We start from the raw sequence: 17,916 nt of genomic DNA on the forward strand, positions 1-17,916 counted from the left end.
AGACGCGTGGTTCCGGACTGAAGCGCCTAGAACCGCTCGGCCACAGCTGCCGGCCCCCATGTTGTAATACCGAAGTACGTACACATGCACTTAAGATCCGATACGAGATGTAAAATTAGTTTTGCTTTAATTCAACTTCACGTAAGTCAGTTATCTAAATTTTACTAACCAACATATTTCTTTTCGTATCAGTGAAATGCCCTGCTGTAGCAGTGAAAAGAAGGGAAACAGCGGAAAAATGCTCCTATCGGAGCACAAAAAAATGTGAATATGTTCCTGTTTATTTAAAAGACTGTGACTACCTTTCTCAGCAACTTTAAAAAATTTTCCAAAAATTTTAGCATGCTAACATATTCGCACTTTATTACGCCGAGAGAGAAGAAGATAGTATCAGTGGCAAAGAGACGGAAAAATAGTAAATACTGGAAGAGAGTAGACAGTGACTGTGTTATAGAAAGAGCTAAGGAGACAACGGCAATGTGAGAGAAGGAAAGGGACACGGTGGTAGTGTAACATAGTCGACAGTGACAGAATAGTGCTAGGAAAAGAGTGAAGGAGTTAATGCCAGGGGGGGGGGAGGGGGGGATGAAGATAAAAATAAAGAGGAAGTGAGTGAGAGCCAGTGAGAATGAGAGACAGTACATACGAAAAAAAGACGAGTAAGAGAGAGATAGTGGCAGTGCGAAGAGACAGCAGCTGTAGCAAGGAAGGAAGAAATGAGGTAGTAGCAGTAAGAGAGAGTGGCATGGAGACAATGACAGTCAGAGGAGCCTGTAGTAGTAGGAAAGGACGGAGTGGGGTGTGGGGTGTAGCTGTGACACAAGTGACAATGACAGAGAGATACAAAGAGATAATCACAACGAGCTGGGCTGAATGAATGAGTGAGTGACAATGGGTAAGTTAGAGTAGATTGGTATGAGGGACTTACACAATGAACTAGTGGCTGTCAGTGAATTTCAGTGAGAGTTTGAGGTGAGCTGTATCTTGAAAAGAGCGCGAATACGTTCGCATGACAAAACTTTTGGCAAAATTTTAAAAGGTGCTAAGGAAAGTAGAATGAGGTATCTGGTACCTCTCTTTTCAGTTAGAGTCTTTTAAAGAAACAGGAACGTATTCGAATTTTTAGTGCTCCGATAGAAGCATTTTCTCGGGTATGGGTGCGTGCGTTTGTCCTTAGGATAATTTAGGTTCAAAATGGCTCTGAGCACTATGGGACTCCTGAGGTCATTAGTCCCCTAGAACTTAGAACTACTTAAACCTAACTAACCTAAGGACATCACACACATCCAAGCCCGAGGCAGGATTCGAACCTGCGGCCGTAGTGGTTGCGCGGTTCCAGACAGTAGCGCCTAGAACCGCTCGGCCACCCCGGCCGGCCTTACATTCGTGTCACCTGTCAGAGTCCCATCTAGACGTGTCAGGGCTCCCTTATCACTCCAACTGCACACGCCCCACACAATTACAGAACATTCACCAGCTTCAACAGTTCTGTGCTATCATGAAGGGTCCATAGATTCATGGAGTTGTCCCCATACCCGTACCCGTCCATCCGCTCGATAAAATTTGAAATGAGACTCGTCCGACCAGGCAACGTGTTTCCAGTCATCAACAGTCCGATTTCGGTGTTGACTGGCCCAGACGAAGCGTAAAGCTTTGTGTCGTGCAGTCATCAATGGCACAGGAGAGGGCGTTCGGCTCCAAAAGCCTATATCGATGATTTTTCGTTGAATGGTTCGCACGCTGACACTTATTGATGGACCAGCATTGAAATCTACAGCAATTTGCGGAAGGGTTGCGGTTCTGTCACGTTGAACGATTCTCTTCAGTCGTCGTTGATCCCGTTCTTGCAGGATCTTTTTCCAGCCGCAGCGATGTCGGAAATTTAATGTTTTACCGGACTCCTTATATTCACAGTACACTCGTGAAATGGTCGTACGGGAAAATCCCCACTTCATTGCTACTTCGGAGATGCTGTGTCCCATCTCCCGTGTGCCGACTACAATACTACATTTAAACTCACTTAAATCTTGATAACCTGCTATTGTAGCAGCAGTAACCGATCTAACAACTGCGCCAGACACTTGTTGTCTTATGCAGGCGTTGCCGACTGCAGCGCCGTGTTGTCCCTGTTTACATATCTCTGTGACGCATGCCTATACCAGTTTCTTTGGCGCTTCAGTGTATTATATGAATATTCCGTTACATATCGAAAATGACCGATTTATAGTAAAGATGTCGTAGTGTTAGGTAAGAAAAAGCAAGAAGGAAGTGCCTCTGAGGTAAGAGGACGCAAAGGTGCCAAAGCAAAAGGTGGTAGGCTCGTTGTGAGAGAACGCCTAGCAAATGAAAACAAACTGTCTAACAGTTGACACACCGTCGGAGTGAAGAAGAAAGATGAATATGAAAAAGCCTCGGATGAACGATAAAATTGTATCTATTGAATAAGGAGAAGATACAGTGGACTCTGCAACGGGTAACAAACGGCTGCCGGCCGCGGTGGTCTCGCGCCTCTAGGCGCTCAGTCCGGAACCGCGCGATTGCTACGGTCGCAGGTTCGAATCCTGCCTCGGGCATGGATGCGTGTGAGGTCCTTAGGTTAGTGAGGTTTAAGTAGTTCTATGTTCTAGGGGACTGATGACCACAGATGTTAAGTCCCATACTGCTCAGAGCCATTTGAACCATTTTTGAACAAACGGCTTCATTGTTATGAAGAGTCGAAATGTGGTCTCGAAGAGACTGTAGAAAATGTGTAAACGTTGACATCGAATTCAATTCGTCCTCTCACCACCTAAAGGGAAAATACCAATTATTTCTGTAAATGTGTTGGTCAGTATTTGCGTCGAATGTAAAAACAGAGGCGAGTTATTTTAACAGCATGCGTATGCTGCGATTGACGCTGACGCAATTCATACTACCTAAAATACCCTTTTTCTTTGCGGCTTAGTGGCACTGTATGGGTAAAGGAACGTAAGAATGATTGTAAAGAGTCCAAATTATCATTATCTGTGAGAAGTTTTTTTTTATCAAGTCTAAACAAAGCACAAGATATAGGGCTTTACTCTTTAGTACTTACAAGTTAAAATATAATTTTATTATTTGAATAGTCTGATAGTTTGAGGAAATATTATGAAGAAGAATAGATTGTTAAGCGGAGGCTTCTTTTCCTATAGCGAGGTTGTTTTAGCTTATATTTGGTCTTCTTGTTCCATTGCATTTGTAACAGTGATCTTTTGTAAACAAAACTCTATCTTCCACACACTGAATTTATGTACAAAATTACTCTGTCTGAAAATGTATTATTAATTTTATATGGAATGTACAACTGTAAATTTTAATATTTTTAGTAGCCTTGTAGATGAATTTACACACACACTTTTTTACAAAATGCTGTTGTCCAACAAACCAAGGCGCGGTTCTAATGCGCATGTGTTTAGCGCCCTCTGTAGCCCAATTTTTACTGGTCGCCTGAGTCTGTACATTTTTAGCAGTTGGTCTTAGTCTCTCACATAAGGTAGATGTAACTAACGAAAATGTTTTATCTTGTGACACCTATTGCATCATGGGATGTAACATGTGAGTACGTTTACTTCACAAATATTTTTCTATTAATATTTTATTATGATTGTAAAAAAAATTGTAGCTGGTGTATGAATTTTTAGGGCTCACGCTTCTGAAGAAGATATTTTTACAAACATCGAAACTACGGTCAAGAGACAAAAAAACCTTTATTTGCAACTGCTTGGCTGATTTTCAGTCTATTGTAAACTACACAGTTGCTGTTTCGCGGCTGTTGTGTACATAGCTCCGCGTAGTCAGCGCGTACACAACTTTCCCAATAGAGCGCGCCCCGCTAAGCACAACAGCGCAGGCGCAGCGCTCGTCCGTCTCCGCACTACGAGATGGCGCTGTCTTAGAGACGGACCAAATTCTGCTTCCGCCGATCCGCGTATTAATATGTAACGCAGCCAATGAGATTGCTGCTAACGTAGAACCTTTTCTCCTCGCGGATCACACTCGTGCAGGATACCTGAACGCTCGAGGTATTATAACAAGTGTACAGACCTCTGATTAGTCAGTCTGCATTATTCTGTAGTCAAGTTTCAGTCTGCGCCTAATAAGATTACCATATTCCTGCACATAGCCATGAAGATAAATGAATAGACACTTTGCCAAGCATCAGAGATATGTGAGAATAAGGTTAACGTACCAAGACCAAAGGAACTTGTCAGTTGTAAATAGCATCCAGAACCAAGTTAAGTAGTTTTTAGGCTTGTTATTATTTTAATAAATGTATGTGAAAATTAATCAAGTTCTGTTTAAAGTTGGCCACCGTCAATCTGCTACTCTAAGCGTGCAAGTGGCATTTCTATCGTCTGACCTGACAGCAGAAGATAAACACGCCACAATAAGACCACGAGACATATTGCTGACACTCGCATAGAGCGACAAGTCAAATAATCTGATGGTGTGTGTACCGAAGGTCTTACAGTACGCACACCACAGTGGCCATGTTTAAGATTATGAAGAAGTTTCCCAATGAGTCTAAAACAATCATTCCTTATGGATCTATGTGACTTGATGCACCATTTCTGTCTGGATTTATCAGGATTATTGTGTGGTTATGAGTATACATCGAGAGCTGGTTTAGAAGCTATACCACAGCAGCACACGTTACTTTGAGGATGTGGTTTCAATTATAAATTACATTACCGCTCAGAATTGATAACCAAAGATTTTTCTCAATTAATTAATGCGTAGCTCTTTTTAAATTCTTTCCATTTAATGAATGTAACTCCGTCTTCTGGTGGAGTGTGAGACTACGGCTGTTCAGTGTTCAATAAAAACAATACCAATCGCCGTTAAATAGGTTTATTTCTAGGCAACCAGTTTCGACATTACACTACGTCATCTTCAGGCAAAAACTGCTCCAATCCAGTAACCTTCGTGTTGCTGACTGTCGTCCAACGAGCACGTATGCCCGTAATAGCAATTACGAGACCAGTTAGAGGCACTGCTAAATTTGTAACACGAAGGTTACTGGATTGGAGCAGTTTTGGCCTGAAGATAACGTAGTGTTACGTCGAAACTGGTTGTCTAGAAATAAACCTATATAACAGCGATTGGTATTGGTTTTATTGAACTTTCCATTTAATGTTATGAAAAAGAGTTATTAAAATTGTTATGTAAGTAGCACTCAGTAATTTTACGGCTAATGTAGGTGCGCATATGAACTGGAGTAAAGATTCCCTCTCCAGGACAAACTGCTGGGTTCTATTAGTTCAGAAGTCGAGCCAATAAAATAGTTGGGAAGCTATTCCGTATGCTTGAACGTTCGTTAATAGCCTCCAATGGGACGCTGTATCAAACGTTTTCCGAAATCTGTTTATATGACTCTGCCTATTGCCCGTTATCCGTAGTTCGCAGGATATTGTGCGACAAAAGGGCAAGCTGAGTTGTACTTGCGTTGCTTTCTAAAATCATGATGATTTGCTGATATAAGCTGATCTGTCTCAAGGGATTTCATCATATTCGGACTCGGAATATGATAAGGAATTCTGCAAGAAACCGATGTTTAGGATTTGGGAAGTAATTTTGCGGGTCCATCCTTTTACCCTGCTTTTGCACGGGAGGCAGCTGATCTTTTTTTCCATTGCCTTGGAACTTTGCGCTGGGAGAGAGATTCGCGGTAAATGCAAGCTAGAATTTGAAGCCATTTTGACTATTTTTCGACTCTCTCAAGAAATATGTAAAAATTCTTTTTTAAATTACCGCTACCAGTCACAAACTTTGTCAACTATTGTATTACTTATTTATTCAGCGACATGTTTCGAGGGGATACCTCAGCTTCAGGCTAAATGGCATTACAAAAGCAACTTTACAATAAGGTCACATTGTTGTTACATAGTCTTTTCGTAAATGCTCTGGTCATCCTATGGAAGAAGAGAAAACTTAGTAATAGGCAGTGCCACTTTGGAACCTGGAATGATGTTTGCACGAAAATGTTTTGTAACGGTCACTCACTTTGTTCTTCTGACATGGCAGTCTCGTTGTGATGCGCTGAGGTGTTTCCATTTCTGTGGCTCTCTTGGTCACTGTTCACAAATTGTCACTAACATAACAGTAACTTGGAAACACGATCACAAGCAGTTCTGTGTACAAGATGGCGGTCGAAATACAGCTGTGTTTTACGAACAAAGATGGATGGGGAATCATTCTACCCTGTGAGTGAATATCTCGAAAACGGGGTAGCTGATCGAACGTTCACATGCTATTGTGATGACCAGTTATGGAAAGTGGTAGGATCAATGAAAACGCGTTGCCTCGTCGGACGAATCATGTTTTTGCTGCGCCAGGTCGATGGACGTCTTTACAAACCCCATCATCCACTCGAACGGCGGATCGAGATGTGCACAAAAGATACAGGTTGGTGGGAGAAGCGTTACGCTATGGAAGACATTCTGCTGCACTAGCATGGGACCTGCTGTAGTTATCGAAGACATGCTGACAGCTGTGAAGCACCTGCATCCCTTCATGCTTGATGCCTTGCCCGTCGACTATGTCCTTTTCCAGCAGGATAACTGTCCGTGTGTCAAAGCCAGAACTGTGGTATAGTAGTTTGAGCAACGTGATAGTGTAGTCACGTTGATGTCTTGGCCACGAAATTCGCTTGTTGTGAATCTGATGGAAGCCATATGGGTCGGTATCAGGCGTCGTCACCACGTGCGCAAATCAGCGGCCCGCTGTTAAAGGATATTACATGACTTGTGCATGGGCATCTGGTGCCCATACCTACACGAACGTACCAACAAATTATCGAATCCCTGATACGCAGAATCAGTGATGTATTCCTTTCCAAAGACGGACAAACAAGCTATTAAACAGGTGGTCATAATCATAACATGTAAGCTTTCACGGCCAGCGTCTTCATTAATTAAAACTTCCGGGCTGAATTGCCGTGGTCCATATGTAAAACATCTTCTCCTTCCTGACGTTTCGTTGCCTACTGCGGGTAACATCTTCTGAGGTGAGTCGGCGACTGGCTGCTAGGCGCTGGAGGTCCTGCTTATATAGAGAGCTTAGATAGCGCCACCACTCATCACGTGCTTTCGACTTTAAAACTCTCTCTGGCTAGTGCCATCTCTCTCGATTACAGGTAAACGATTGTCACTTCGTTTGTACAAAGTCGACCGCCATATCTTGTCTAGTTTTAATCCTTCTTCTTTTTTATTAAAATTATTTTCGTGCTTGTAAATCTCTATAGCTTCTCTATACATGCGGGTATAATAATGTGAGGCCCTAGCTATCACGTTTTACATATGGACCACGGGAATTCAGCCCGCAAGTTTTAATTAATGAGGCGGTCATAATCTTTGGCTCGTCAGTGTGTGTAGCCACTTTCTGACTATGCTTCTACCGTTCCACTCCCGAATAGGACGTGAGAAAAATGGACACTTAAATCTTTCCATGAGAGCTCCGATTTCTCTTATTTTATCGCGATCGTCCTTTCTCCCTCTGCAGGCATGAGTCAATAAAATGTTTTGGTATCCGGAGGAGAAATTTGGTGACTGTAATTTCGTGAAAAGATCTCATCACAATAAAAAACAATTTTGTTTCAGTTACTGCCACCCCAAATCGCTTATCGTATCCATCACACACCCTCCCTGTTTCTTTACAACCTTTTCCTCCCAACGTAAATGGTGCCACCCGTCTGTTCTGTCTGCTAAGGGAGGGGTGGCCAAGCGGTTAAAGGCGCTACAGTCTGAAACCGCTCGACCGCTACGGTCGCAGGTTCGAATCCTGCCTCGGGCATGGATGTTTGTGATGTCCTTAGGTTAGTTAGGTTTAACTAGTTCTAAGTTCTAGGGGACTAATGACCTCAGCAGTTGAGTCCCATAGTGCTCAGAGCCATTTGAACCATTTATAGTGCAGGCAGTCTCTTTAACAAATTCGTTTAATCTTATAAGCGGTTTGTCATTGGAACACTGTCTTTGGTTCACCTTCCCCACAACATCTGATGTGTGATCGTTCCAATTTAAGGTGTTCATAATAGCAATCGCTGAGTACTTAATTAAACCAAATGTCTTTAAGGAAAGGGATGTTTACAGTGGCGTCCAATAAGTAACGCAATATATTCTTTCGAGCAATTTCGGTTGAAAATTGCGGAATTTGTTGTGAGACGTCGTGGAGCATTCCAACTTCAGCCACTATAGTTTCTGAAGTTCCCACTGGCGGCGGCGCTGTACGTAGCCTTCAAAATGGCGTTTGTAACGGATGTGCATTCCAAGCGGAGAGCTGTCATTGTGTTTCTTTTGGTATAAAAGCAGTGTATCACAGATTTCCTTCAGTGTATCTGTGGAGACCTGGCAATGAACAAAAACACGGTGAGTCGTTGGGCGTGACTCTGTCATCATCGCAACAAGATTCCGCAAACCTGTCCTATCATCCGCGTGCCGGCCGGCCGCACACAGCTGTGACTCCTGCGATTTTTGAATGTGCGAACACTCTCATTCGAGGTGACGGACGGAACACAATCAAACACCCCGCTGCTCCAGTGGGTGTCTGTTGATGGTTCTGACAGAGTCGTCCTCCAGTTAGGGTACTCATAGATCTGTGCCCGCTGGGTTCCTCGCCGCCTAATGGGAGATCATAAAGAGCAACGAAGAACCATCTTCGCAGAATTGTTTGCACATTACAAGGCTGATTGTGATAATTTTTTGTCGAAGTGACAATTTTTTGTCGAACTTCGTCACAGGCGATGAAATATGGGTTCATCACTTCAAACCGGAAACATAACGGCAATCCATGGAATGGTGCAGCACCCCTCTCCTCCAAACAAAAAGTTCAAATTACTTTTGAATACATTATGGGAGTGGCAGTGATCAATTTGTTACAAATATTTACTATTAAAAACAGTCTTGATCACGATTTATTTATCAAGGTGACCGGTTTCGACCACTGCTGTGGTCATCTTCAGACCATTGAGTAGGAACTCTTACTGTTGGAGAATCACTACTCGATTCTCCAACAGTAAGAGGTTCCTACTCAATGGTCTGAAGATGACCACAGCAGTGGTCGAAACCGGTCACCTTGATAAATAAATCGTGATCAAGACTGTTTTTAATAGTAAATAAAAAGTTCAAAGGCGCACCCTTAGCTGGTAAAGTCATGGTGACAGTCTTCTGGAACTCTGAAAAGGTTGCTCTGTTTGATGTCCTCCCTCATGGTGCAATGATCAACTCTGAAGAAATGACTTCAGCGTGTTCGTCGCCGCAAACATGCAAACAAACTTCTCTTTCTCCAAGACAACGCAAGGCCTCACACAATTGTGAACACCCAAGAGGAGTTCATAAAACTTCTGTCGACCGTTCTTCCTCATCCATCCTACTGCCCCGATCTCGCACCTTTCGACTTCCATCTGTTTGGCTCAATGAAGGGTGCGCCCCGCGTGAAGCAGTGCGTGGATGATTGGGAGGTTAGAGACGAAGCAAGACGTTGGCTCCGATGTCGACCAGTAGAGTGGTACCATGCGGGTGTACAGGACGTCCCAGTAAGGTGGCGCGAGGCCGTCGCGTTGAAAGTAGATTACGTTGGTAAATTGGGTTTCATAGCCAAAAGAGTGGGCAGTAACGTGATGTATTGGAATCCTGAGTAATAACACCTTGCTTTCAGAAAACACTGTGTTACATTACGTATTGACTGCCCCTCGTATATAGAAGACCTTACATTTTTTTATTGTTGAGGTCAATTGGCACCTTTCTCACCATATAAATATTTTGACTAAGTAAGTTTGTAATTCGATTTGATCATCGGATGACTTTACAAGGTGGTAAATGACAGCATCATCTCAAACAGATTTATACCAGCTGAAAAATGCTCCTGTCGGAGCACAAAAAAGGCGAATATGCTCCTCTTTCTAAGGCTGACAGAAAAGTCGGGAACCAGCTCCCTTAATCCCCATTCTGCCTTCCTCATCAAGAAACGTGGCAGAATTAGGATTGAAGCAGCTGGTTTCTCACTTTTCTGAGGGGGAAATTTGCCACTTTCGTGCTCCGCCAGGGCCATTTTTCCGTTGGTTCCCTTCTTTTCACTGTTATAGCAGGGAGTTCTGCTTACATAAAACGAATTCTGTAGATTAGTGAAGTTCTAACAGTTTACTTGAATATTTTGACACATCTACATTCTTTGGCAGATAAAAAAACTAATATGTACACATAACATAACGCTAACACAAAATAGTCTCGCGCCCATCGCAAGTTCACCTTACACTGCTTAACATAAAAGAATGCACAACATTGTTGGTCCACACCTACAGTACACCAAAAATGTTGTGTCGCCTGATTTGCAAGTACAATGAATCTGATGTAACAAAATAACTTTTTATGAAGTGTTTACGTTAGAAGGTGGCACCATCGGGGTCTAGACAGCTTGTATAGACGTGAAGTGATCATTATACAGAGGGAGCGTGTCATGATGTTTTATTAGTGAAAAATGGCACCTATAAACATTTTTGGCGCCCTCAGAACAGTTGGGATAACCCCAGAACCGTTGTCATTTATTCACTACTTTAGTTAAAACTACATTCACACCTTAGATCGGATATTATGTGCATATTTTACTTTCGGAAGTACATTTACTCTACATCTCTGGATCTCGGTAACAGATAATAGTGTATAAATGGGTTTCAAAAGTTCCCCTAGAACATCATCTTAAGGACATATCACCTTAAGAGCATATGGTAAAAAATTTCGACAATTTGCCATGACTATAAATAACAGAAATGGCCATAGCCACAACTGGTAGGTGCTTAAAAATCTTGGTTTTCTCAGGCACCGCCCAAGAACAAATGATGCTTTTGTAAGCTGCCTAAGGACTATCCTAGACCGCACCTAATGCGAAATTACACACTTCCTCCAGCCCAGGCAAATTCAGCTGAATTACTAATCTACAGACTTCGTTTTATGTTAGCAGAACTCTCTGCTGTAACAGTGAAAAGAAGGGAACCAACGGATAGCCCTTGATCTAGTGACCTTTTGTATACCTGTCGGAACAACGAGCAAACAGTAGTTATCCTACGGTACTGGGTCAAAATCTAAACATTGCACACTCCCTCCAGCCCAGGCGAAGTGTGTAATGTTTAGATTTTGACCCAGTACCGTAGGATAACTACTGTTTGCTCTTTCTTCCGACAGGTATACAAAAGGTCACTAGATCAAGGGCTATCCGAATCACTTGACCCCTTATCCCTGTGATCAGCAGAATCCGAGATATGACACCCTCAAAAATAGTGTTTTCACGCGCAGCTTTTTGGAATATACGTATCGGTACCGCGCACTGTTGCGAAGGGACCGATTACTAAACGGCTATCCCGGAATCCAGTATCAGTTGCACGTTGCCTTTCTAACGGCTTCCAGGGGAAACAACAACCTGATTTTTAATATTACGCTTAATTATTGACCGAATTTGAAAATTAAAAATGATGTCATAATTTACTCATTAATTTGTATCATCTTCTGTTAGAACTATAACCCTATAAGACATCTATTACAGTTCGAAACAGTGAGTTTGTCTTGAGGCAGCGAAACTGACAGTGCGCAAATACCAGCATTTCATTCATCCAGTGTATGAGAATGAGAGAACTTATGGGCTTCCAACATTTTTTGCACATAATTTCAAACGTTTACGAAACTTTTTCTCGCTGACAAGCCCCCAAGCCCATGGTGAAAGGAAAAATGTTTATCGCTTGCTGTATTTATGCGTTTCGTGCAATTAAACTTCAACATGAGACTGGCGCTTTAATTTATTACTTCTTTACTACTAACACCATTCGCAACACATTTTCCAGACAGTATTTGGTATATCCCTGAATGTACCTGCAAAATTACACTCATATTCAAAAAAAAAACGGTACACCTTGAACTACTAGAGACATGTACGTCAGTATATTCTGCAGAAATGATTAGCACTTCAGTTACCTCAGTTCAGCATGTGTCCTGTTGCCTAGTAGGCACAGGATCCGCCATCGGCCCTGATAACTTGTTGCGTGCGTGATGGCATCGATGAGTATAAGGCGCGAATGGCGTCCTGTGGTATAGCCATCCATGCTGCATTCACTCAGTTGCAACGTTCATCTGTGGTGGTTGGCAATGAGTCACAGCGCTGCTCCCGTCGTTTAATCATATCCCACACATATCCGGTTGGCGACAAGTCTGGTGATCTGATGGACCAGGACAGAAGGCTGACATCCTGTGGCACCAAAAAGGCATGTGTTCGTGCAGCGAAGTGTTGTCGTGCATTGTCTTCCTGGAAAATGGCGTCTAGGGTGTTGTGCAGTAACGGTATGGCAACGGGTAGCAAGAAGTCATTCACGTAGATCACACTGATCACAGTGCCATGGACACGCACCAGCTGTGATTTGTGGTTGTATCCAATAGCAACCCACACCATAGAGCCTTGAGTTGGCGCTGTATGGCTTGTGCGAATGCAATCACTGTGATGTCGCTCCCCCCTGCCTGCGGCAAACCAAAATGCCATTCCTGTCCCAGTGACGTCGTTCCACACACCACTGCCGCCTAGTGTGTTTCTACACGTTCGTCAAAGGTAGGCGGAGAAGTGGTCGACGGGCAAGTAATCCAAGCCCGTAATAAAAGGCGACGGACAGTCACCTCTGGTGGTGTACGATGTGTTACACTGTTTCAATGGTGCACCAGAGCAGAGGAGGAGCAGATCTGTCCTACAATGCCATTCGGATGAACTGACGATCTTCTCGGTATGTTGTCTGGGTGGTGCGACTTGACTCATCTCGTCGTGTTCTACGGCCTTCCGTGAATCATTCTGCGAACGCCCGTTGCGCTGCCGAAACGCTTCGTTCCACACTAGCAGCAGTTTCCCGGCTTGATGTATCACATTCTATCATGCCAATAATGCGCCTTCTTTCAAACTCACTGATTTTGCGGTACAGTGCATCCATACGTCTGCGAGACATCTTGCACATCTGCTCATGGCACATTGAGCCTTACCTTCGATTTATAGCGACTACTAGAGCCACAGGCACATTTTGCCGATAGGTGGTGTTTCGCAGTGATATCGATGTTGACCTTGAACCCGCTGGCCTACATGCTTCACATGCTAATCATTTCTTCAGATCACACTGATGTACATGTCCTGTGAATACGTACGTCCTGTCTCTATTCATTGAAGATGTTCTGTTTTTCCTGAACATGACTGTATCTCACTGTACGACACATTGTTCAAGAGATATGACATTATAAATATTGAAATTCGTGAAAAGCACGCTATTGCTTGAAATGGGGCACAAATTACTCAGAATATATTCATCCAGTGTTTGATAATGAGAGCACTTAGCTACTTCAAACAAAGTTTAAGCATAATTTCAGACCTTTTCAAAATTTTACTGACGCATACATACTTAACGTCAAATGTATAACACATTAACTCATTTTTAAAGTAATAAGGGAAACAGTTTTACACATGGCAGTTAAGACTCCTTAAACAATCGATGGTACACTGGTTGTCACCTAAATGTAGATTAAGAACAGCAGAGGGATTACGCGAACCAATATATGATGACTGGCTGAGCACTCTCTTGGTAGGATCAGGAGTGATCTTCGGATACGAGCTGTCTTCTAGCAAGACCTGCATTTCTCAATGTAATCCTGATGAGAAAAGACCACAGTTGCGTTGCCTTTGTCGGATGGTAAGACCACGATATCTGGATCTTATCGTACCTTCCGTATGGCCTCCCTCTCCCTACTAGAGATGTTCGGTTTCACAAGTTTAATTTGCTTGAGGGCACAACAGGTTTCACGACGTGGAGAGGAAGACCATGGCCCTTCTCAAGGAATCCGGCTTACCAGATGATGTTGTGAAGAAGCTACGACAGAGAGCATGTGTTCCACCGAAACTTTACAGACTCCCGAAAGTACACAAACAGGCAATGCCGTTATGCCCGATTGCAGCAACATTGGTGCTCCGACGTACTCACTTGAAAAATACCTGAAGGATATGCTTAGCCGTTATGTCGGAAAATGTCCATATCATATTCAGAACTCAGTGTATTTTGTCGGGCGTCTTAACAACTTTAGACTTCGTGATTCGAACATCCTTGTGAGTTTCGATGTTGTCTTCACGAGGGTACCATTTCAGGGATCCTTGGAACTTATTGGTCAGAAATTTAACACAGTGACAAACCTTTTTAGGCACGCCCTGACGTCGACATACTTTCTCTTCGGCGGTGGATACTACGAGCAGACGGAAGGAGTAGCCGTGAGGAGTCCACTTTCACCAGTCGTCGCCAACTTGTTCGTGGAACATTTCGAGGAGGAAGCCCTGGATTCAGCTCAGTGGAGACTTTCTTCCGCTATGTTGACTACACCCTTGCCATATGGCCACATGGTAGAGACAAGTTGAATGGTTTCCTCATATATCTCAATTCCATACACCAGAACATCAAGTTTACAATGGATGGAGCGCTCCCCTTTCTGGATGTCCTGGTTAAAAGAAGAGCAGGCGGCACATTGGGCCACAGCGTGTACCGTAAGAAGACGCACACTACTTACATGCAAACAGTTACCACCATCCAGCGTAGAGAAACGGCGTTCTCAAAACACTGGTTCACAGGGCCCGTACCCTGTCTGACAGTGAGAGCCTTAGCCAAGAACTTGAACACCTGAGGTAGTTTTCCGGAAAAACGGCTACACAGAGAAGCAAATTCGGAGAGCTCTACGTCCCATACCGACTGTACAACCGGAGGAAACAGAAGAGGAACCTCAGCAGGATAGCATTTATAGCGTTCTGTGGCACTTTACGGTGAAAGATAGGTCGAATTCTCGAAAACATCATGTGAAGACTGTCTTCCGCCCACCAATTAAGACACAGGCAGTGCTTGGTAATGTCAAGGACGATCTATAACTACAGAAATGCGTAGTCTGCCAGATCCCCTGCGAATGTGACATGACATACACAGGTCCAACGGTGCGTACTATCGAAGAGTGTTGCCAAGAACATCAACGGCACACCAGACTGAAGCAACCTAACAAGTCGGCGGTTGCTGAACACTGCCTCTCGGAATTACGCAGAATGAATTGCGACCATACCAAGGTTCTGATAAAGACGTTCAAGTGCTGAGATTGTGTCATTAAAGAATCTATTGAGATTCGAGTACGGGAACCGTTGATCAATCGAGATAGCGGTTACATCCTTAGTAAGGCCTGGGAGCCCGCATCGAATCTGATTAAAAGGACAAAGAAGACATCTCAACACGAACTGACTTCGAGAACAGGCAGAGATACTAAGAAGACTCCGCCAGCAGGGGCCCCTGGGCGCGGACCGAGAACGGAACGGATGCTGGACGCTCCGGACCTGGGCGCGGACCGTATTCGGAACACCTGGAGGGGGGGGGGGGGGGAGGTGATAAAAGGCCGGTGGCGGCGCCTCGGCGGTCAGGTCGTCTGCGCACCTGATGACGGCAACGTGGTCACTTGTCGAAATATTGCATTGTGCCCGTTGTACACTTACACCTGGCTGTTCACTGTTGAACTCTTTCGTCATGAAATACGCCGAGAGAAATTGAAGAATTACAAAGAGCCAATTGTATTCGTATTCCACAAGAACAATATTTTGTCCGCAGCTCGTGGTCGTGCGATAGCGTTCTCGCTTCCCGCGCCCGGGTTCCCGGGTTCGATTCCCGGCGGGGTCAGGGATTTACTCTGCCTCGTGATGACTGGGTGTTGTGTGATGTCCTTAGGTTAGTTAGGTTTAAGTAGTTCTAAGTTCTAGGGGACTGATGACCGTAGATGTTAAGTCCCATAGTGCTCAGAGCCATTTGAACAATATTTTCTGTATCCTTGCTGGTTGCGTGTCAATACAAAGTTTTCTTCAATGTATTGCGTAATGCTGGAACACTTATGTTCCAATATCCTACTAAAAGTCGCTGTCATTGTTATAGGAAAGTAATTCAGAGGGTTACTTCTAGCTCCTATCTTGTTATCGGTGTTAACTGTGTAACTACTGTAATGTAACGAAGTAAGTTTTGTATAAATGATTTTCTTTTGGCATATGACCATGTGCAGACTTCGTCACCTACGTCAGTTACAATACACCTCAAAATTATTTAAATTCTTTTTAAAGTTGTCTCTGAATGGTTCTTGAACGAAACTGTAATTAAAACATCATCATTTGAGTCGTATGCGCAGAATTACGTCACTCAGTCCAATTGGTTTGCGCAAACTTTTTTCAATTTAGATGGCGTTTGTTTCTTTTCAGAAATTATATTAATGCAAGTTATCTGCTTTAATAAATATTAAAACCACATTGAATAAACTTTTAAGACTAAGACTCGCGATGAACGTTGTCAAAAATTAATAACCTTGTCAAATAAATCAGTAATAATTCTTCCTTAGTATAATTCTTCATAAATAAATTCTCGGAACACGTGTTTAAACTTTTGTAGTATACACTAGTTTATTATCTTCATATATACTACATATAGACGTGAACATGAGCCTTGACAAGGTAGGACTGAACATTTACAACATGATTAAACTTTCTATGACTTCATTGTTGTAGAAACATTACAAATTCTTATTTTTTCGGTTTTTAGAAGCACGACGCAACAACTCGGTTTCAGGATCTTCTGTTCCTCTTTGGCTGTCGACCCGCGACGTATAGTGGGCAGCAATTTTCTCTCTGGTCCCGGCAGTGAAGATGATGTCTCCGTTCGTTGCGCCGCCCTCTCCGTACATGAAACATAAAAATAAATACAAACTTTAGATAATTCACGAACATTGCAAATATTACAAAATACATAAACAAAACACTAAATTAAACTTATATTCACCTGCAAACCGGGATGACACTGGTGGATGGGTGACGCTTCAATTTCGCGTCCCACTACACTACTCAGTTCTTACGTACGAGTTTTTCGTAGAACGAGCGTTTGTATATTATTGCTAAAAATGATCCTATTTCATCAGCTTACTCCTAAAGGAACCGAACTGGTACACAATCTGGACCAAAAGACTTATCTTTATTAAGTAACCTAATTTGCTTCACTACAGCGGAGGTATCTGTTTCCAAATCACCAACGTTGGTGTGCATTTTCCTGCACTGTCGCACCGCCTTAACAAGGTCCGTTATGCCTCCGAAGAACGATACCCAGGTTGGTAGACAGTTCAATCCGTGGCTATTCCATGACTTCTGGGGAAAGTAAAAAATTTATTGCTATGCCGACCGAACACAATCACTGCTTTCAGAAAAAAAAAATCTTCATCACAGTTGAAGTTCTTCACTTTCTACAGCCAAAATTACTGTTGTCAGTCATCTGTGACGAAGAATTATTAGCACTGCGTATTTTGTGTAAACCACTCTATTGCAATGACGTGTAAATTATAACATCAGCAGATGTAGAAAAAACGAAAAAGATAATTTCGACTTACTGCAGCAGCGTCAGTGTCCAACGGCAGTTAAATTTCATTCTGATATTCCATAAATGTGGTCAGTGTTTTACACGAAACGACTGAAACACTAATTTTATTTCACTGAAGCTGTTTTATTTCTCCGGCTTACAATACTCGTCAAACTTCCCATCACACAGTTTCTTCTGATCACATTCACATCGTTAACATCAAAGATTATTTCACAAGACCGAGATGAAACTAAACAGAGTGATGCCATAAACTTAACACAGACTGGCCCAGAGAAAAAATGCATCGAATAAAATTACAACCATAGACTCTCAGATGACAAAAATTATTTTCGAACAGGTTATATTGATCGATTCTGAGACATTAATTTTGTACATTATAAATTAGTTTCATGTACTATTGTACAATATAACTTGTACTAACTTTAACAACTATTTTTATCCGATTTTATTTAAGCTAATAGTAAAAGTAGCTG

The sequence above is a fragment of the Schistocerca nitens genome, chromosome 2 (genome assembly GCF_023898315.1).
Source record: "Schistocerca nitens isolate TAMUIC-IGC-003100 chromosome 2, iqSchNite1.1, whole genome shotgun sequence".
In the NCBI taxonomy this organism is placed as follows: Eukaryota; Metazoa; Arthropoda; class Insecta; order Orthoptera; family Acrididae; genus Schistocerca; species Schistocerca nitens.